This window comes from Tyto alba, unplaced genomic scaffold (genome assembly GCF_018691265.1).
Source record: "Tyto alba isolate M040663 unplaced genomic scaffold, T.alba_DEE_v4.0 Super-Scaffold_16, whole genome shotgun sequence".
Taxonomy (NCBI): Eukaryota; Metazoa; Chordata; class Aves; order Strigiformes; family Tytonidae; genus Tyto; species Tyto alba.
In genome coordinates, this window is record NW_024881278.1 from 33,083,685 (window position 1) to 33,105,854 (window position 22,170).

At 48.9% G+C, this 22,170-nt stretch overlaps 1 protein-coding gene across 2 annotated transcripts in view; it reads left to right on the forward strand.

The window, feature by feature from the left end:
• The first annotated feature begins 22,003 nt into the window (after window positions 1-22,003).
• The window catches only part of LOC104356809 (protein ELYS), a 50,223-nt gene continuing 50,056 nt past the window's right edge, over window positions 22,004-22,170 (forward strand). The window contains exon 1 of one of the 2 annotated variants that reach the window (XM_042789550.1): window positions 22,004-22,075. The gene's annotated coding sequence lies outside the window, so the exon portion shown is untranslated. The remainder of the gene's footprint in view (window positions 22,076-22,170) is intronic. The other variant, XM_042789551.1, reaches the window with a different exon arrangement.

Below are 22,170 nucleotides of genomic sequence, written 5' to 3' on the forward strand. Positions count from 1 at the left end.
TCTCGGTGATGTTGCTTGCCGAGTCCTGCTCCCGCTGGCTTCCTCCTGCTGGGCAGACCCTCTTTTTTTTTTTTTTTTTTTTTTTTTTTTTTTTTTTTTTTTTTTTTTTCACTTATTCACCATCTTCACGACCGCAGAGCGGAGCGGCCAGCCGAGGCCGGGGCCCGTCGCACTGGTGCCCGTCCAGCGCCCGGGAGATCCGACCCCTTTGCCACGTGTAGGCAGAGGTGAGGGTGGGATGAGCTCGAACGCAAGAAGCAGCCCCAACGCTCCCTGCCCCAGCAGACCCTCCTTGACTGTCCCTCCTTGTGACTTTTTCCACACACACACACACACCACACCCCCCCCCCCCCCCCCGAGCCTCACAAGCGGCCAGGGAAGCAAATAGCCCGCGGGTGCCAGCGCCTGTAGCTGCTGTCACCCCCCGTCCCCTGCTGAGCCTGGGGAGGGAGCAGGGACCGAGGTCTGCCTCGCCCTGTGGACCAGAACAGGGTTTGTGCAGACCCCCCCTCCTCTCCTACCCACCCCCCCCAGCAGAACAGGGCTATTCCCTGCGTTCATTCCCTCCCGCTTAATACTCGCGCTGTCACTATCGCCGCTGTCAGTCCCAGGCCGGGGTACCCGGCTGCGAGGAGCCGGAGATCAGGGTGGGAGAACCCGGGTGGGTGGGGATCCCCACAGCCCTGCGCCCCCGAGCACAGGGTGCCTCAGGGTGCTGGGCACCTCGCAGGAGCAAGTCCGCCCTCTCCGGCACCGGCCTTGGACGTGCCACGTGGAAAGGGGCTGCGGGTAGCGAGGGAGCACATCTTCCTTCTGCCCTGCCCCGTGGTGTTTTCGGAGAGCAGAAACAACCCGTGTGCTTTAAACCCTCCACAAGCAACGACTGCGGTTAATAGTGACGGCGGAGGGGGGACACAGGCTCTCCCTGCATCGAGTTTCTCCTTGGGGCTGGTGGCTGCTCCCCTCCCTGCGCAGGCACCAGTCTGCCCCAGAGCGGCACCCCCGGGGGGCACGGTGCTGCCAAGAGATTTATTTCATCATCCCTTATGTTTATCAGGGAAAATATATTCCTCTTGTCTTTGGGAGAAAAACACGCTGGGCATTTTCATATCCCCCTGCTCGAGCCTCTGGAGGCTATGTACACATACACAACCAGAGCTGAACTGTGAAATGTTTTGAAAAGCCGCGCTCTTCTGACTTTCCTTGCAATGTCCTTTTCTGCCAAAAGCTAACAGAAGTGTCCTCCACTGGTGAGCAGTTAAAATAACAGCTACTTCCTTTTCTCCCCCTTTTGCACTAGTGTTTTTCTGTTTGTTTTTCTCCCATCATTCACATTTGAGTTTTCACTTGTCTTTGAGGAGCATCTATGTTTGGGTGCTGCTCCCCTGGAGAGGGCCTTCCTCGGGACGGCTCCGAGTGTTGCTGCTCTGCTAGAAAGACCCCTCGTACATGGAGCTGATAACCCAGACTTCACCCCTGCTGACAGCCTGCTGGGAAAATTAATCCTTTATCCCCAGGACTCTTGTTAATTTAATTATTTTTGTATTGTTTGAGTGCTTTTTTCAAAAGCTGACTTTCTGTAAGCATGCACTATACAGCTGTGGTAATACATACGTAGTTTAATCATGCATCTGACAGTTTCTTCTGGGAAGCACATTTTCTTCACCTAAGTGATCATAAAGACCACTTGTTGATACCAGAATTTAGATATCTAATCTCTTCTGACAACTGAAAACAGAATTAAACGCTGTTCACTGGGAGGGAAAGAGGAGAACAGTGGCACTTGCCAGCCCTAATTCCCATCTCTGTGTGCCACACACACTTCAGCCTTCGCCTGGCTTCAGTCCGTGCTTCAGATGAGAGGTCGCTCAAGACAACAGCAAAGCAGCTCCAGACAACATAGAGCATTTGTAGCTATTGTTTTAAAGTACATCTTTTACATAATCTACTTACACAAAAGGCAAACCCCCCCCCCCCCCCCCAGTTTTGGGCACTGAGTGCCTGTCTTTAGGAAAAGCACTCATCTGGGAGCTGCCCTCCTGCTCCCGGTACTCTCCTGGAACACGAAGCCGCCTACACTTGGCCAGAAGCTCTGCAGAAATACCAAACCATGGCATGTCTCAGAACCACAAATACCGAGGAACTCTCCCGAGGTATACAGAGTGCTCTCATGGTTTGGGCTCGAGAATATCTGTTTTGTAATTTGATGGTGACACTGATTGACTGATGAACTTCAGCGACACGCTCGCCACTTTGTTTTCCTTTCTAGTGCTTGTCTCTAGAAACGGCCTTGAAGGCCAGGATTTGTTTTCATAGTACTTGGCAAAGCAGTTCCAAACTCGGCTGAGGCATGTAGGTACTGATAGAACACAAATAAGATACAGCCTGTTGCAGATGCTTGGGAAAAAGAGCTATTACAGTATGGCAAAATATTTAAAAGACATATAAGCTATGCAAATGCACTGGAATGCATCTTAAGGAGATATTTCAGTGCTCTTTTGTCATCGAAAAAGGCTAATACATGTCACCCATTGGACCTTCAGATCATTTGCTGACAGCAGAGGGATTGCCTGCTTGTATTTGACTCACTTGTTAAATTAACAAAACCTTTTTAAATGCAAATCACCGTAAGGTCTCATTTAAATCCAAGCATGGTCCTGGAAGCCTCGCAGCCTCTCTTCTGTCACCTCTGGGGTACTCCCGAACTGGTCTAATTTCTCAGAGCAGGCTTTTCTGGAGACATCTCATCTCGAACCAAACACTGCTGTTCTCGTATGAGAAATGTGATCTAGGAAAAACAGACATCTGATACTAATGCAGGGCCAAGGTCTGCTGGTTCCTCATGAGTAGTACCACGCTCTGTGAGCTGCTCAAGAATATACCGTTATTCCCCACAAACAGAGGTAGAAAGTCTCATCTCTGTGGGAGCAGAGTTGGTAGGCAGACATCAAGAAGTGCCTAATGGTAACGCCCAGAAAGGTGAAGGAGGACGTTCAGGTCTGTTTCTGGTTTACGTTACCACAAGTTACAAATGAACCTTCCCAATGAACCTGTCTTTAGCACTGCAAGTCTAAAAGGCAAAAGAAAACAGCACAGTTTTCAGAAGCTCATTAGCTTACTTAGCACAGTTTTCAGAAGCTCACTAGGTTACTTAGCACAGTTTTCAGAAGCTCACTAGGTTACTTAGCACAGTTTTCAGAAGCTCACTAGGTTACTTCCTTGGAATATTCAGAAGAGAACAGACTGAGTTCACCCGATGCGATGTTCAGAATAACCCCACCACCGTGCCTTTCAGCCAGGCGCTGAGGTTCCCCCCCCCCCCCAGCAGAAGCAGTGGAGGCATCAGCTCCCCCAGCCCGTGATTCACAACACCCAAGCTGGAAGCCTAAACCCCACGCAGGGGGCAGGGGTGCTGGAGGCACCCTCCAGGGAGCCCACACCCATCCATGAACAGCGGGAGGCAGCTGCCTTTGGGCACCCTGACCTGCAGCGTCATTTTGGGAACCTGAGTTGTCCTGTTCGGACACATCAGCTCCAGCACCACAGGTGCCTGCCACGTTGCTTTCCAGCCCGTTTGCCTTCTTTTCCCAAGTTTGCCCTGTGAGATTACACATAATGCTGTCACAGCCACACTTACCTATTACACCAAACACACCTGGTCTGATTTTTTATTATTTTTTTCACCCCGCAGCGTCGCTGCCACCAGGGAAGGCCCTCAACTATATGGGGATGCAGTGTGTTTTTACGCTGGGTGCTGAAAGATGAGGAAGCTGTCGAGGGGTTCATTTTAATGGGTTCACAGCAGCCTTGCTTTGGTCTGACCCGAGTCTGGGTGGAGTTGGGTTTCCCCTGCCCCGCTGAGTGGTGATGGGGGAGCAGCTCCACGAGCCCCCTGTGCCCCCCAGGCTGTGGCCACCAGCATTTGGGAGCTGGCCGAATCCCACCCGTGAAGGGGAAACTGGCTCCCCACTAACCCTGGGAGAGTCCCCCTCCTCATCTGCATCCTCAGCCTCATCTTCCTCATCCTCGTCCTCCCTAGGCGGGGACCGCTGCAGCTCGGGATGTTACACCAGAGCAAAGTCCTCCTTGCCCGGCGCGGCCAGGTACACGTGCCCAGCCCTCCCTGAATCTGTTTTCTGTTATGGAAACTCTTGAAATGACTCCCATCTCCCCGGCAAGAGAGCAGTTTGCAGACGACTTGGAAACCTGTCTCTGTCAAAATACTATTTCTGCCATTTGACCAGAAAAATCTGTGTTTCAGATCTCCGCAGGAACAGAAAACCTGTCCTTTCACCAATTACAAACTTGGAAGGCATTCAGGTAGAGGAAAGCAAGAAAATATTGTTCATGGCGGGTCTCTAGAGATGTGGGAAGCTGGCCCCTGCAGGCCTACGAACAATTTTAAAATACCAGCAAACATCACTCAGGATAGAAAGCTGGTTTGGAAGAATTAAAATACATTTGCAACAGTGGAGCTATCTGATCTAAATCCTTTTTCCCCTCTGCTGGGAATTTATAACTGGCACTCTGGTAGTAAACAGGAAAATGTGTATTTCAGCTCTGAATGTACTAACCCTGCCTTCTGTGCAGCAGGGTGAAACCTTACCCTTGCGCATCCTGGCAGCCCCGCACACCGAGCAGTATTTCTGGGGGTGTTAACTGAGCTATGTCAGGCAGTCCTCTTCGGTGTGACACAACTTCAGCTTCACAGCCAGCAAGCTAGAGCCCGCGCCCAAGTGCATATCTGCAGGCAAAGCCATCGCCAGCAAAATGTGGTGACTGTCCCCAAACTGAGATGGACACCCTGGCACTGTGCTGGTAACACTGGGCTGAACTCAGGCTTGGCACCCGGCACTTCGGAGCACGTCCAAAGGGTGAAACTCTCCCTGAATTCAGCAAGGCTCTGGTTTCACCCCTCTGTTCTCTGTTCAGATATATTCGCCGCCCGTAGCCAGCGATTTTCAGCACCGGTCCCACCCGGCATCCAGCCATGTGTTAGCCACAGCAGCTCAGGCAAGCTTCTTTTCATAAAGAAAGAACGCTGCTTTCCCCCATTTCTGACTGAGATGCTGTTTCACAGGTATTTCAGGTTTTTTTTCTCTCTCTAGGTCTTGGGCTCTTAACATGTCACCTGCAAGGGGGAGTAGAATAGACCGTGTTTGTACCCCTATGCCTTTCCCTTCATTTTGTGATCAGACTATCGCTTTCCAGTCTGGTTTAGCCACCAGCTCAAGCAGAGACCGCCGCTCCTGCCGCCCAGCTGGGAGCATCTGCCCTTCTGGCAGGACGGGGGCCAACCCATGCAGCTCCTCCTCCCTCAGCATCCCGCGATGGCAAAGCCTTGGGCCATTTGATCTCATGTGATTAATTTACGGTTTGCGTTGGTTTTCTCTCGTCCACGTGCCAAGAAAAACCTCCTTGAAGAGTTTCCTCTCCTTCAGTCTCCTCCAAGGTTTCTGAAACGTGCGTTGTGTTGTTTCGGTTTGTGTCAGCAGGTCCAGCATCACCCTTCAGACCCCACCTGAGCTGTGGCTTGGCTCTGTGGGGTCAATGCCCTTCCATGTCTTGCCACCCTTCTTGGGATTTTCCTCTGCTGCCTTTAAAATGGATCTCAGCATTTGCCCTCCATGTGGAGGATTTGAGCTTCAGGTTCTCTGGGATGCTTCAGTTGGGATTTGGCCACCCTGGCAGATGCAAGCCTGCACCCTTCATAATTCCATTAGGCATCTACCCAGCACGCAGCCTACAGTCTCAGGTGGTGAATATAAGCCAGTGGAGGAAAAAAAAAAACCAAACCTAATGGGAGTTCCCTGCTATAAAAGCAAGTGAAGTCAGGAGAGACCAGAAGAGAGCTGGATTTCCACCTTGTAGCTCTCTCCACCATGGAGAAAGCGAACTCGGGGGCGACTTCCTTGTACCCCCAGGAAAGGACAAAAGGGTCAGCTCTGGGACTTAGGACAGGGGGTCCGTGGCAAGACTGGCTTGCTTGGAGGTCCCCCCAGGTCAGAGGAGGAGCTCCATGTAATGTTCAGTGACAGTAAGAAACAGGGAAGCTGCGCACGTGTGACTGGGAAGGTCACTGGGGACTTTGAGGAGGGAGCTGCGGATGGCACGAAGGCAAGAGGAGGAGCAGTGCTCCCTGCCCGGGTAAGTCACCCCCAGACTCAGCTTTTCAGGCTAAGGCTGAAGGAGCACCTCAAACGCCAGCCCCGATGGGTAGCAGTGGGTGTCATCCTTGCTCTGAGCGTGGTGTGCTGGTCCCTGAAGCAGGGTGATGCCAGCAGTCAACGCTGGGCTGCGAGTCCTCTGGGACTCCCTGTCAGCCAGGGCTTTGCTTAGACCCAGCCTATCTCTGACTTATCCCAAACTGGATGAATGTCTCCCGGCTAGAAAGGCTCCCAAGAAAACATTTACTAATTGGGATTCTTTTATACGATACGGTGGCATCTGATGCTGCCCCAAACTTACCCACTTGTCTAAATTTCTTCTGTTCTTGTAATCCAGACATCATTCGGTTATATCTGACTAACCGTTACCGTCAATTCGCACGCAATGTTCAGTGAAACTGATCCATGCCTTCTGGCCGAGCCCTGGCTTTACGCGGCAGCCGGTCCCACAGCACCACGTTTCCTCGTTTTTTTTTTTTTTTTCCTAGCTGTGAGCGCGTCTCACCGGAGGTCTGCTGGCACCACGTCCCTGCTGCTGCTCGGAGGGCGCGCCGAGCTCTTCGCCAGCCCCAGCCATCCCTGCTTCCCGGGGTGAAGCAGCGACTGGGAACCGAGTAAACCACAATTCGAATAAATCAAGGGAACGGTTTTGATTATGCCAGAAGCTCTGGACAATTAGTGTGTCACAGGAAGGTGTTAACCAGCATCCCCCGGGACCGTAGCGAGTGTGTGAGTTTCTGAGAAGAGCACCATGCTTTCTCCACCCAACACACTTTTGTTTGGGGTTTTCTAGAGTGTGTGAACACGGAGGGGAGGGACAGCGGAGGAGGGATGGCTGACCTGGGCAATGCCTCAGGGCCGGAGCTGTATCGCGGGGCTGGCACGGCCAGCTCAGGCAGTGCTGGGGCTGGAGAGGCTCCCAGCACACTCTCCTCACTGCCAATCCCAACAAAGGATGCGGCGACTTCTTCTTGGCAAGTTTTAGCACGTTCTCTGCCCCCCCCCCCCCCCCAAAAAAAAACATCCCGAACGTTCACCTGCTTCCATCGGACTTGATCTTCCCCGAGCACAAGTGACCAGGGTTAGTCACGGGGTTGCAGGCGAGGGCTCAACATGACAGCACCGAAACTTACTGCAAATGTCTGGCTTGACAAGTCCAACTACTGTATTTACCTCGTTTCATGTCTGTATCACACCCGGGACTCATCATAGTCCTGTGGTTGATTAATGCACCAGGGTCACCACCTAAGAGACCTGCTGAAGTGATCTCAGTGGGACTTGGAGGAACCTCCCGCGGAGGTTTTGTCTGGGGGGGAGGGAGGGAGGGAGGAAGGCAGGAAGGCAGGCAGGAAGGCAGGCAGGAAGGAAGGAAGGAAGGAAGGAAGGAAGGAAGGAAGGAAGGAAGGAAGGAAGGAAGGAAGGAAGGAAGGAAGGAAGGAAGGAAGGAAGGAAGGAAGGAAGGAAGGAAGGAAGGAAGGAAGGAAGGAAGGAAGGAAGGAAGGAAGGAAGGAAGGAAGGAAGGAAGGAAGGAAGGAAGGAAGGAAGGAAGGAAGGAAGGAAGGAAGGAAGGAAGGAAGGAAGGAAGGAAGGAAGGAAGGAAGGAAGGAAGGAAGGAAGGAAGGAAGGAAGGAAGGAAGGAAGGAAGGAAGGAAGGAAGGAATTATTTCCTTCCTTCATATTTAATATTTTTTAAGATTTAAATCCTACAGATTTATCTCCTCCCCTCTTCCTTGAGTTGGGGAAGGTAACAGAAGCAATGGCGTGTTATCCTGAGTGGAAATGGTGAAAGCAAAGGTGTTTGGGACCTGTTCCTCTCAGGGGAGCACGGGGTGAAGCAGGCAGGTGATCGGAGGAGCCGCTCACCAAGGACACATCGCCCAAGTCAGGCCAAGCGCGGCGTGTCGCCTGCTCTTGATGCTGGGTGCTAAATCCTTTGTTACTGCCTTCTATTTCTCTTCACCAGAAGGATTTCTCAATTGCAGCCAAGTGTGTTTGGGTGATGTCGTTGTCCCCCGGTATGAGGAGATGTCGACAATCTCACTTCCTACTAACTGCAATGCTGCAATTGCTTAATGCAGAGTGCTGTCAGGTTTTTTAGACAGAGCGTTACAAGTTTCTAGCCTCTTATTCAAATGATTTGAGGAAACTATCATGATTGTTTTATTGCTATAGCCACAGACATCAGATGCTGTGCAAGTTTCAGTCCAAACAGCTTAAAACCCCATTTACTTCAGTAAAATTACCATGACTAATTTGTATCTTTCCATTTGAGAACGTGTTCACACATGTAGGTAATTAACTGTTTTCAGATAAATTTACTTATTGCCAGTAAATTACTATTATTTTGACTTGCACTAACAGTTGCTAATAATGCAAGATGGGGAGGGAGAGGAACACGTGTCCGTACCAGCTGTTGTTTCGCTGTTATGAGAAAAGCATGAAGAACTTGTTGGCAGTCATTGGAAAAAGACTTTTCTTTCCTCCTCTTCAAGCACAAGTATAACAGCTGTTGCCTCTGGCAAGTGTAATTTTTGCCCTCTTGATGCTCATCCCATACAGAATTTGCTAACAGACCGAACAGGAAAACCCAACAAACGGTGAAGGTCGTGCAATAAATCGAACTCATTTCCCATGGCTGGCACCCGAAGAAGAAAAAAGAATAATCTGTCCCCATGAAGATGTAATGGCCCTGACACCAGAGCTGCCCTAGGAAGAAGGGCGGCGGCGGCGGCGGCGATGCTCACCGCCCGTCACTTGGTGGGGAGCTGCCTTCGATTTTCTACAAGCCCTTTTCTGTTGCTGGATTCAACAGCTGCGCTCCTTCTCCCTCTTGGCAGCAGGTTGCTCTTTTGATAGAAGCTCTATTTATTCCTTCTGCACCGAGGCACGAGAAGACGTGCCCCCTGCGCCCACGCCAGGGCACGGCGCGGCTCCCCGGCGCGTGGCTGCTCGCCTGCCCCGCTCGCTGCCACTGGCGGGCGCTTTGCGAGCTGAGCCTGGTTCAGAAATACGGCGGTGCCTCCTTGCCCGAGCTGACCAAGTAGATGGAAACCCGGGATTCCGGTGGTGCACGCAGCTTTTTCTCATAATCGTTCAGTGTCGTTGCCACGAGAACGGTTTTCTCAGGGCGGGGAAGCTCTGTCGAGGCAGCCTGGGTAGTACAGCAGCCAGCAAACCTTACAGCGTTAGCCCTGCAGGGCAGCTAAACCTCTGCTGAGCAAACTCAATCCCTATTACTGTGTATCATTGAAAAAAAAAAAAAAAAATTAAAAAATCACCTTCTCGTTGCAGGCAACCCCTGAGTTCTGATTTTTGTTCTTTTTCTTTTTGCACCTAAGCTGCTCAGTTACTGTCTTCAGCATCACCCCTGATTCCCCTCAGTTGGCTGTGGGGTTTTTACACTGCATATAACCTCTTGCTTTCTTGTTTCTGTCCTTTTTATTCCGAGGATCTCACCTTTGTCCCTCTGCCTGCCTCACCAGCACACTGAACTATATCCTGGTACTGTCCAAAAAGGCTTCAGGCTGAGACAAAACAGTTTAGATCAGCTCACTGCAAAATAGTCTTAAAAGAGATTGACTAGTATTAAGGACTTTGACCTCCTTTATTAAAAATGCAGTGGGTTAACCACAATAGAAGTCTTAAGTACCTAATTCTAAGTGCACGCCCAGGGATCCAGTGAATCAAGCTCCAGGGTTACGTTTTTTGAGTTACAGCAGTACTTTTCTTCTGGCAGACCAAATGGGCAACGCAGTCAAAAGCGAATTCTAGACCTAATCCTCCTTCCCAGGGAGCTGTTTTCGATGAATAAAGTGGAAGGTGCGGGGCAGCTAGAACCTATCACATAGAAAAGGAGCTAAAATAATTGGTGATTCTTTGGGACAAATCACATTCACTCAGAAGGGCGGGGGGCTGGGGAGGAGGACTCGCACCCCCACAGTTTAATTTCAGCTGAAGTGAGAGGCGCTCAACTAGCATACCTACTACAGCAGTATAATTGGTCATTTGACCAAAAGTCACGATCTTGATGTGGAGACAACTAGGTAAGACCCCAGTCCTTTTGTTTTCAGGCAGAAATAGGGATTGGAACACAGAATTAGCTTGAAAAATCGACGCATCTTTATTCTGCCAAGCCAGGCCCAATTCACAGCGAATATTTTAAGGTAGCAAACTCTGCTGAAATCAAGGGCGAATGTGGACTCGAAGGCAGTGGTGCCTCCGGCCCTGCAGTAGATCCTTGAACGTTCTTAGCTTTGCAAAATCCAAGGAAGGTGCTGTTAATCACCCGGCACAAACAGCTGCTGCTGGAGCTGTTCCTTGGCTGAAGTGCTGCTCAGCCAGGGGCCAGCAATTCCTCCGAAGTATATTTAATGGAGTAGCGTCATTTTTTGAGCGTATTTCTTAAGAGGCAGCAGCCACTGCTACGAATAAATACACGGATCCACCTGCTACCCAGTTGGAAGCAGGTTTACTTGAACAAGTGATGGCAGGGACTGGGATACCTAGCTAATGTTCCTGGCTCAGGATTTGATCTGTTGCATGGATTTTGGCAAGGCATTTCTCATTATAGCTGTTTACCTTCCAGTTTGGCAAATTGCAAGCACTTTGTGAGACAGGACGAGTACAATCCTCTCTTTATATAAAGCCTACTGAAACAGGACTCTGATCTCAGCCAGTGCATCTAGACCAAACTTGTCGAACTTAGATTTTTTTTAGCTAGGTATATCCAAAAAAAAAAAAAAAAAAAAAAAAAAAAAACAGAAAAAAAGAAAAAACCCAGAAGGGCTCAGCAGTCTGTTGGCCAGCAGCAGCAGAGCCCAGGGGCACACTGAAGTGCCTGGGAGACTGAAAGAAATCTGGGGTCTCCTCTAGGACTGCAGGACAAATCATACAGCAAAACGAGGCAAAACTTGCTTTCAGTGAGATCTGCAACCAGGGTCCTCTCATTAGACACTACTGTAATATAAATCACTGTAATTTAAATATAAATCATTGTAAATTAAATCATACAGCTTGCTCACAGCTAGTTGTGGATCACACAACTGGTGACGTGCCTAACAGGGCACATGTCCTGGGCTTCTCTTCTTTGCTCTGGAAATCACTGCTAGCCTTTAAATGTTCACTCCTTTACCGAATCCTGTGAAATTCTGGATGGAAATAGCCTTCCTCAGGAAGAAGCTAAATGCCACGTAGTTACCTGGCAGGGGTGCTGCAGCACGGCCGGTGCCGTGCAGACAGGCTGGCTCTGCTGGAGGCACTGGCACCCTGCCCCGCATCCCTACTGAGCTACTGAAATAATTTCTAGACTCATCCACTCTTTGAGGCTTAAAGTGCAAGGCCAGGGCGAAGAACCAGGAAAATAAATTACTTCCTCATCGGCGTTTTTTGAGGGAACACCGTTTTTTCCCACTGGCTGATGCTGAAAGCCATACAACCTGTGGCAGAAATGTTGGCTACCAGACGGGAGAAAATAGTAAATACAGCTGTTTGTTTCCTCACTTAAAAGAGATGTTTTCTTACCAGTCAGCAAAGGAACAGCAACACCCGTTGGCAAGTAAACTCATTTTAAAAGCTCCTTGTAGGACATCGGCGTCCATTTTGTTCCTGAAAGCTGCACTGAATTGTTTAATTAGCGTGGTACAACCTGCTCGGTGTAGTTTCTAGTGGAGAGGGGGAGAAAATCCAGGTGATCCCTGCCTCAGGTGACGTGTTTCAGTGGAGTTGGTGCTACATAGAAGCTGGGGCTCTCCGGCAGGGAGAAGACCCCTCCCCAGGAAGGCCCCTGGGACGCCCAGGCAACGAAGCAAAGTCTGATGTAGTCTGCCAAGGACTGGTCCCAGCAGGAAAAAAAACCCAGGCACGCAGGCAGGGGCAGCGGGGCGGGAGGGTGAAGCAGGGGGGTGACCCTCCCCAGCCCCCTCGGAGCCCGCCTGGGCATCGCCCCGTGCCTGAGGCTGACCGGGCAGCCCCTCCAGCTGGTGGCACTCCGGTCATTGCCACGCTGCCACTTCCAGAAAAAATAAGCATTTTCCAGCTTTGAAACGCTGGAGTGGGAAAAGCTAAAAGGACTGTTTGCTCACCGTGAATCTTTGCTCCAGCAGCTAATGAGCAAATTCAGCAGACCGAGTGGTGTCTCCTCCTCTCAGCTGCTCACACCGGAGGCCACGGTGGCTCTTCCAAGGGCACCGGCTTCGCGTTGGCTCTCCCTGTATGCAAGAGGATGGATAAACCTTTTTTTTTCCAGCACTCATGGGTCGAACCCAACAAGGAGCCCATCACTTTCTGCAAGGCCTCGTGCACCCGTTGACAAACGAGGTGTCTTAGCACCTCTCGGGAGGCGATCGGCATCTGGCAGAATAAAAAGCTGCAGGGCTGAGCTACCCAGACAGCCCCCACGGCAATAAATTAGACACTGCAACTGCTGTGCTGGCAAATGTGTTAGTCGCTCGCGCTCAGCAGTGCTTCTCGCACAGCTGGGCACTGGCATCAAACCTCACCTGCACAGGGAAGTGATTCTTTCTCACAAATGTTTTCAAGAGCCAGTCTTTGGCAGATGGTTTGAGGAAACACGGATATCTCGTGCTCCCCTGCACACAGCCACGAGGAAATTCTAGAATTTGCTTTGTCTGCTTTGAGAGGAACTGCTGGATACTGCGTGCTTTTCAAAAGTCTATGCTTGGCAGTCATTTCAACATATATGACCACGTTTCCTGTGGAAAGAAGCCAGTTGGATTTGTTTTCCTTTTTCAGGTGGTATTTTCCAGCATTCGGGTTTTCGCTACATGACTTTGGATCTGATGGCCTCCAAGTTTTCTAGTTTACACCTTTTGGTATTTTGACCTACGGTCACACACGGAGACTATAACCACCAAAGAAAATGCCTAATACCAACAATCTCAAAAGGATCCCGTCCCAGCTCAAGCTGTGTTAAATTAGGGCACTACAAATTTGAACACAGGATAAACCACCTCACACATGCCGTATTTGCATAGTGATAATGAACTGTAGTCAGCAGAGTGATTTTGGTGCCGATGAACCACACACACACCCCCCTCAATGACTGGAGTGTTTTTATTTTAGACCTCAGCAGGCACCTGCAGGCTAGTCTGCAGCTCCTTGGCATAGCAACCCACTTCTCACTTCCAGTGTGCTGCCTGTTGCTATTATGCTGCATAAACCGAGTTCAAAAATCCCTCTGCACCAAAAATCACAGGGAAACGGTATTTCAAAGTTAGATTTTAAGACCTTACTCTTTAGGATTATTTTTTTTTTTTCTCCTGAATATGCAAACTCATTATTCCTTTGTTTCGGTATGAAAGGCGATAGGGGTTTGTCGGAGCCAGAAGAGAGACCAGAAATGCAACCTCAGAGTTGAATAAAATCTCTTTTTTTATTTCATGGGAAAAAGCTTGATTTTGGACTAAGGACCATTGAGATTCAGCAGCAAAAACTGCAGGCGCAAAAACCATCATGCTCAAACAGTGTGATTAATTCAGCCACATTGCACATGTGCTATGCAGGAACTTCTTCTATTCCTTTCCTAGGTAAAGGAGTATTCTGTTGTTTACCCCATCGAGTACAAACCCCAGTTTTCAAGACGTGCAATGCCGAGCAGGTGCTACTACTGGAATGTGAATGTCCCACTTTGTTGGCTGGTGGGTACTTTCGTTGCGTGACTGTCACGTTGCACAGGGAGGGACATCAGTTATCAAAAAGGCTGGGCGAGAGAAACCGCTGCTGGAGAGCTTGGGAATTTCTTGCGTGGTCATCTAAGAAAAACCCTGGAAAGAAAGAAACTGCCTGCTCTGAATTAACTGGTCTAAGGTATACCCACATTACCACAGCTTACACTTTGTTTTTTGCTGTGTTGGTCATTTGAGACACATTGAAGCAACCGCCTACCTTTACCTGCAAGAACCTAAAAAGAAACATAGAAGGAAAGGTAAATAAATGCAAGCCATGAGCTTCCCGATAAAGAGCTGTGACGTATAATTAGAGACTCCTGCATCTGGGGAGCTGTTTTGCCTTTCATTCCATGATCAGCATGGATAATTGGAAGGTCTCAGAGCAGCCTGACGAGCACAACGTATGGGAGAAGCTCGCTTTAAGGAGATTTAATGGGCTAGGCACCAAACAAGGTGTGGCTGCAGCAGCTTCCCAACCCTTGATGAACAGAGGGATTCCTCCCAGCTGTCCTTCGCTACCGAAAAGTGAAGGGCCCTTCCCTACAATTTGCCTAGGTTCCCTCCTAACGTTAGAGGGAGACTCGGGCACCCCAGAAGGACATTCCTGCTGACCCATCCAGGTGCCTCTCATGCCATGAGATAAACCAGGTCTCCTGAAGTGCATGCTTTTCTCCTCCAGATACAGAGGGAGCCCCGGGTGAGTTTCATTTATTGGCAGTGGTGCTGTGGGTGGGAGGGCGTAAGGTCCAGGGCCCTGCGGGGTTGTGAGCGGGGGAAATCGGGCCCGTGGATCAGTCAGCACAGCCGAAGGAAAACAGGCTTTGGGGAACACTCAAACTAGATACTCATCTTCCATACAGCTCAAGTTAGATGAGAGAAATCCTGTCGCAATGACCAGTTTGTTTCTAGAAGCAATCTTTGCCTTTGAAGGTACGTGTGCGTTACTGCTCAGCCTTGCTATCAACAGAACAGTAATAGGTTTGGTTTTACATTTGGGTTATTGCGTCGTGAAAAAAATGCATGTGCTTGAGGAGAAAAAACCTGTTTATGCGGGCAATGTAAAATATCTGAAATCCCTCACTGCCTCACTCCCAAGTGACTGCTTTTCGCAGATTTTAAGTAGATGACATGGTGTCCCTAAATTATGAAATTAAAAGCCTGAATGGCTTTACTCACATTACTAACATTAAGCAGAGGTTCCCGTCTCTCTAAAGGCAGACCTTACAGCATCTGTCTTCTCTCTGCCGCTCAGTTAGGAACACACGTATGCAAACCAAGTGTCAGAGCAAAGACGGGTCTTCCCAGCACCACAGCTCGCAGCAAACCTGCTCCCCACAGTCCTGCCCCCATTGCCGCGCTCAGCAGGGGGGCGAGAGAGGATCAGACCCAGAAAGCACCTTCCCGTCCCAACCTGGTTCGAGGGAGGAAAAGTCACGTTTGAAATCAGCAAGAGAAAGATGGCTAGGCTTCACACAATTACCCCAATGGAAAAAAAAAAAAAAAAAAAAAAAAAAAAAAAAGCCCTAAAACTTTGTAATATATATAACTTTGCAATGCAGCTGGGAGTAGCTCTGACAGTCAGGCGGTAATATTTTCTACAGATGAAACTGAGATGCCACCAATCCTCAGTGTGCTGCTCAAGGAAGTAGTTTTCAAGGTCTCCTATGGTCCCTTTTTCTGCTTGAACTGAAATGCAGACACTTCTCTCCCTGTTGTTTGTTTGGTTTTGGTTTTTGTTTTTTTTTGTTTTTTTTTTTTTTTATGGCTGCATGAGTCTTCAGCAACCGCGGTTCCAACCACCATTTAGTTTTCTCTTTCTGGGAAATTCTGGAGTGCCTCTCTTTATTCTAAATTATTGCCGCTCCAGTGGAAAATAGAAAAGATCCCATGATGCTATTTTTGGTTCACTAAGTTTCTAATTAATTTGGTTTTGGTATTGAAAAGCACTAATTAATGCTTTTAATGTGTAATACTAGTAATGCCTTACAATTGAACTAATACCATTTTTAAGGAAAAATACAAAATATTTATTCCCAATTAAATATATAGTAGAATTAAAGGCTGAGACTATTTATAAATTAGTTAAGAGTAAAAAATGTATTGAACTAATTGCTAGTATCTCATAACCAGGCATTCTGAGTCCAGAAAATTAAATTAAGATCAGTCTTTTAAAAAACATGAAACAGACTAAATAAAAAAATTCTCAGTTGAAACAAGTCACAAGGAAACCTCTCAAAGAGCCCAAACTGCTCTCTGTTGTGTCCAAGACTTTTTAATATTTGGCTTTAAAGATGCAAGATATCTTTTTCAAATAGATTCCTCCTACGTAATTACTGAAAGGCAGTATTTAATTCTTGTTTCTAAACTTGTATCCTTATAATTACATACTTGGGTAAGTATAACCACATCTCTGAGCATTCGGTGTTTATAAGCAATCCTTTGCTTGAAAATAATTATTACACCATTGCAGCATTTTCTTTCCTGTTTCACTTTTATGTCTCTGACTTCACTTTGACGCAGGGCTTTCTTCATCTGAGGATTCACTTAATTTTGGTACAGCTTACAGAGAATTTTGGACTGTGAGCACCAACTGAGAAGTGTTGTAGAGGATGCTACTGCATGCTCTTCACGACGATTTGAAAAAAAAAAAAAAAAAAAATTGTTATCAAACATGCATCCCTTTTGATTTTAGCTGTCCGAGGCAGATTTGCAGATAGGTGAATGCAGCACGAAGGCAAAGTGGATGCCGACCGGTTACACCGGAGCAACAGCCGCACCGCAGTGCCGGGGCGGCACAAAGCAGCAGACCCTGCTAGAGAGTCTCACCCGTAATTAAATATTGATTTATTGACTTGTAAGGAAGGCTGTGCTGCCCAGGACACCACCGGGGAGCCCGAGCCCCACCTCTGGCTCCCTGTAATTCAAAAACTGCTTTGGGGTTCTTCCCCCAGCTCTCCCGGAGGAGAGGTTCTGCCTCAGTGGGGAAGGCAGGGGTGCTGGAGCCCTTCCCCGCACCCAGCGCTGTGCTCCAGGCTTCCCAGCCCTCCAGGCGGGGGGTATCACCGGGGCCGGGTACCCCCCTGGGGTGCATCAGCCCCCCGGCACCCACAGCTGAACAGGCCGGGCCTCGGTCTCAGGGGCCCCGTTGCAGAGCTGCTGTGCTGCTGCAGCTGTGACCCCACTCGTTCCTTTACCCAGCCCTAGCAATTAGATAGGGCAACCACTAACTTCGCTGAATAAGAACATTAGCTTTCAACCGTAGCTTGTCCGCTTGGTTTTCAGCAACCTTGACTGCATGAAACTTGACATCTCGGATGCCCAGCAGCCTGATTTGTCCAGCGTAGCCCAACGTTCTCAACTTGCATACGATTTGCCTACGGCGTCAGTCGCAGCATCTCCGCTCTTCGCTGCATGTTCCTTCTGCTCTCTTTCCAGGGGATCTCACTGCTTTCTTCCAGTCTTTGGCCTTTGGACCTCCCCCTGCCTGTCTTGCATCCACTTCCACTTCTCTCTCTCCAGTTCTTTGCTGGTGCCACAGACACAGAGGTCTCTCCCTTGTTTTTGTCCTCTTGCTCCTCTGCTTGCTCCTGGTCCCACTTTCTCTCATCTCCTTAATTGTCTCATTTTATCTCTTTAATTGCTCTCCCTTCTCTGGCTCTTTATCATTTCCATAAATGCATCTGTTAATGTTTACAAACCACCTCCCCCCCGACATATGTACACATACACAGACATACACACACATACACATTCACACAGAGGAACTTTTTGGAAGTTCCTCTTTATCTCACTTGCCAGACTCCAGCGCAGGTGATATAAAGCTCTGTCCTTGTCCTCTCCCTCTTCTATGCCTTATCTCTGGGTAATCCCAAACATAAATTCAGCTGCTGATCACATTAAAGATCCAGTGCTCTATTCAGATCGGTCTCCCAAGGTGAGATCAACCCCACCGAAAATAAAAGGGTAAGGTGTAGGTGCTTCCACCTGCAGCGCCGTCTAAGACTCCCCTTACAGCTAATCCTACAGGAGGTATCTAAAGCAGGTCAGATGAATGGCACCCAGGAAAACCTTGTTTCCTTCCCCTACCTAAACAGCAAGGCCAGCTGAGTGGCTCTGCTGCTAATGCTGGTGACTGCACCGTAGGCACTTAGGGCAAGATGAATCGCAGGCCTAAATTTCCAAACATAGCCTTGTCAGCCTCTCTGATGCTTGCTCAGATAAGCCTCGAAGTCAGTTCAAGCTCCAGCTTGGCTAAACCCGACCGCGTCACCATTCTGCTCCTCAGTTGCTGTTTAGGCTGATGTTCACGTGCGCCTACAGCTGGGGGGACACCTTTGCTCCAGACCTCTTCCTGTGTCCTTATCCAGGACACGTCTGAGCCTTGCAAGGCTTGTTCTGTAAATAATTCCTGACACAAAGCCTTTCTACCTCCAGCCATACAGGCTCTCATCCAAGCTGTTCCCACTTTGACTCGCGCTGACTGCCGAAGCGCTTGTCCTGCCCTTAGTAAATGCAGCCCTGTCCTGCAGAGAGTCACTCGAAATGCCTCAGCAAAGGACATGGCTCCAGCTGGTCCTCCGGTGCCGTCGTGGCTATCTTCGCATTTCTCCCCTAGCTCCCTTCTCTCTGTCACGTCAGATGAGAGCCACTTGTCCTCACTTTCGAGACCTTCCGTAGTCCACCCCCCGGCTCTGCCTGTCTCGGGCACAGCCTCTCACGTGGAACAGTCAGCCCTGCCATCACCCCTCAGCCGGCGTTAGCACCCGCTCACTACGTTCTCGCAGGCAGCCCCGTGGGTGTCAGCCTGCCCAGCCCATCTGGGAGGAGCTGCCTGCGCACAGCTGCACAACCAATGCACCTTCAAAACTCCTCTTTTCCTCGCAAGAAATACCTGACAGGGGTTAGGTTCCTTTCACACAGGCAAATACTGTCTGGCCGATCCCTCCGGTGTGCACGACCTCCCCCGTCAGGTCAGGAGCCAGGCTGTCCCATGCGATTTCATTGCCCGGCATGGTGGGCTCCTTGTCCATGACCGGTGGGCTTATCTCCTACAAATGAACAGATCTAAAATGGCAACAGCAGCCACTGAGTCATGATCAGCATTTGCAGAATAATATAAAGAACAGTGGACTCAACCTTAAGCGGCACAGCTGTAAGTTAGAGATAGTACGTGATGTTAATAGGGCGGGGAGAAATCCTACGTATTTGTCACTCCTTCGATGATCCTGCCACTTCTTAGAAGCACTGAAGATTTGTTTATTAAGATCTGAAAATGCCCGCTTTAAAGTCAAAGAGTGTTTTGACCACATTACAGTACATACACTCAAAAGGGTAGCATTAGACTTGAACTTTTCACTTCGTACTTTCTCTCCTTTCAGTGACTAATGGTGTAACCTTAATTTTATGTTAACTGCGTTGGCTTTTTACATGTGCTTTCTTATTCAAAATAAGAAAAAGAGCAGCTAAATAGCCTAACCCTTTAAAATCCAGAGGGACTGTGACAGAAGACAAGCAGCTGTCAGACAAGTTTGGGGTATTGGCTGGGGCTTCCTCCCCTGGGAAAGGAGGTGCAGAAAGAGGTGGGTGTCTGCTAGTCATCTTTGAATCACGTGCCTTACAATGGTTTGCACAGACTGTATTGAGGGTTTTTTCTTCTGAATTTTGTCTTTAATAAATCTGTGCCCTTAAAGAAATTCTAACAGGGAGTCCTTGCTGTGATGGGCAACAGATTAGCCCTTGCGTATAGGAAACTACTGTTCTGAAAGAGAATATGGGAATCTCAAGTAGGATCACTTAGTGTTATTTTCTGCATTGGCTTTTTTTTTTTTTTTTTCATAAAGATTTTTGAGTATGTATTAATGTGTTGGGGGTTTAAACATTCATCTCAAAGTTTAGCTGCTTTGCTCCAAGATCAGTTAAGGTCATTATGGATGTGCCGAAGAGTTCTGGAATGCAAGAACTTGCTTGTATTCTGATTTTCACACTGACCATCTGTAGGGTATTTTAGGACATACACGTGGGAGTGTGAGAGAAAAGGTAGGTATTAAACTGCTGGAGTGAGAATAGCTCTGGTATTTTCTGGGCAATTTGTAAATTATAATGAAAATTATCTCAAATGTGATGTGCAATGAATCTCTTTGTGAAGGATACTATGTGGGTTGGAGAAAAAAATAACATGAAAGTGAAAATTCTGTTAAAATGCCAAAGACCAAAATTCTCTCCTTTTATTTTTGAAGTTGAATACAGAAGACTTATTTCCTTAGTTTAAACTGAGGAATGAAATTATGCTGCAGGCACTACCGTAAGTTCAGTGAGCTTTACTTAACTTGTGACAACAGCAAAATACTCACATAAAAGAAATTAGGTCGCTGCCATTTAAGTGTGTTAGTCACTGCATTATGCTCTGTTGAAGCTGGGATGGCTAATGGATTTCTCCTGTTTAAGATAAGTATAAAAGAAATTGAGCTCTTTTGGTAGCTGAGATCAAAGGAATACTAAATTCTGACCAGGCATGTGCAGCCTGATTGAAAACTGTCCTCTGCATGTTGATGGTGATTTGAATAAACATGGTAAAAAAGAGCAAAATGCATAGTTCTTTGCTACCTGGAGAAAAAGTTGGGGTCCTAGCGGCAATTGTTAGGTGGAATGGGGGTTGGAAATATCTTCTGTCGTCTAATTCTTGCTCAGGACAAGAAAGTGGGACTTTGCTCATTCTCTGCACATGAACAGTTTTGCACAAGAGATACATCAGGCTGTTATCACCACCTCATCCTAAATGAAACAACATCCAGAACATCCAAAGTCATGAACTATGATGCAACAATCCGCAATTCACAAGTACAGTGACACTTCTCTCTCCTAACGCTGCTGATGTTCTATCTCCAAGAGACAAAACCTGAAAGGGTAAGTATCTTGCCAAGGTGACGGTGACATGTACCTTGTGTCATGAAAAACATGTACCTTGTGTCAAATGGAAAGAAGGTCAGAACTCTGCTTGGCAAATTGACACAAAGAACTATCATCGTGACAGGTGTAAAGAATAGTTTTATACAGGTAAGTACCTCCAGCTGCTCTCTCTTCAGTGGTCAATGTGTCCGACAGCCATGGTTTCTATTTGTAAAGAAATGCTTATTTATGCTGCCATAGTGGTATTCTTTTAGTCTAAAATTTTATCTAATGTCTAGAGCTAAACTATTTCAAGTATTTCTAATTGCCAGTTTTATTTCATTGAAGTCTAGCTATGTTTCCGTTTCCTTACTATTTAGATGTCTGCAGTCAAGTAAGAACAACTGCAATAAACTAGAGACCAGGAATCAAGCATGCCTGGAAACCAGTTTATTAACAAAATGTACAAAGCCCTCATTCTCTTTGGCACTTAGCATATTTTACCAGCAAATACTCCTGGCATAAACCCCGTTCAGGCTGCTGAAGGATGTTAATAAAGAACCACTGCCTTTACAGACACCTTGCACACTGGTACCAGGCTTAAGCTTCACTTAAACGTGGTTGCATCTTCTCCTGAGTTTCAACGGACACTGCCATGATTGTAGTTGTTGCTGAGTCTGTAATGAGGTGTAAAAAAAAAAAAAACACAAACCAAGCCTGTAAACTCCTAGTGAGGCATTTGATTTCCAGGCTAAGCTCACCTGGAGCACAGCCAAGCGGCGAGGGACGCTGCCCCTCTGCCAGCGGGGCCTCGGGCCTGGGCAGGGCCGAGCTCCTCTGAAACCCGTTTTCAGCAGCAATCGAGTGGCCCAAGGACCGGTGGCCCCTGCGATCAGAGGGACACGCGTAGGCAGGGCTGGCGTAAGGGGACAGGCGGCCCTTGGATGAGAGGACACGCACTGACAGGGCTGGCCATCTCCCCGCCATGGCGGGTTCCCTCTTGTCAGGACGGGAGGCCAGAACCTGCCCCACAGGGTGACAGTTCTACGGTGACAGACTACAGTTCCCGGCGTGCCCCGCGCGAAGCCGGGCCGCCCCGGAAGGCTGCGGGGCGGGGGGGGGGAGGGTTGGCCGCGCTGGACGCTGGGACACGTAGTCCGGAGGCGGCTACCGCCCGGGGCCGTGTCCCGCGGATTTGAAAATCCCCGCGGCGGCGGTTCTCGCGAGAACTCTAATTCCCCCGCCCCTCTCAACCCCACCCCATCCCAACCCGCCCCCCCCACCCCCCCCCACTCCCCCCCCCGCCCGCCCCGCGCGGCGGGTGAGCGAGCGAGCGAGGTGGGTGCCGCGCGCGGGGGGGGGGGAGGGGAGCGGGGTTGCGCAGGGCCCCGGCTGCGGCCACCGGCAGCCGCCGCGGGAGATGCTGCCGCTCT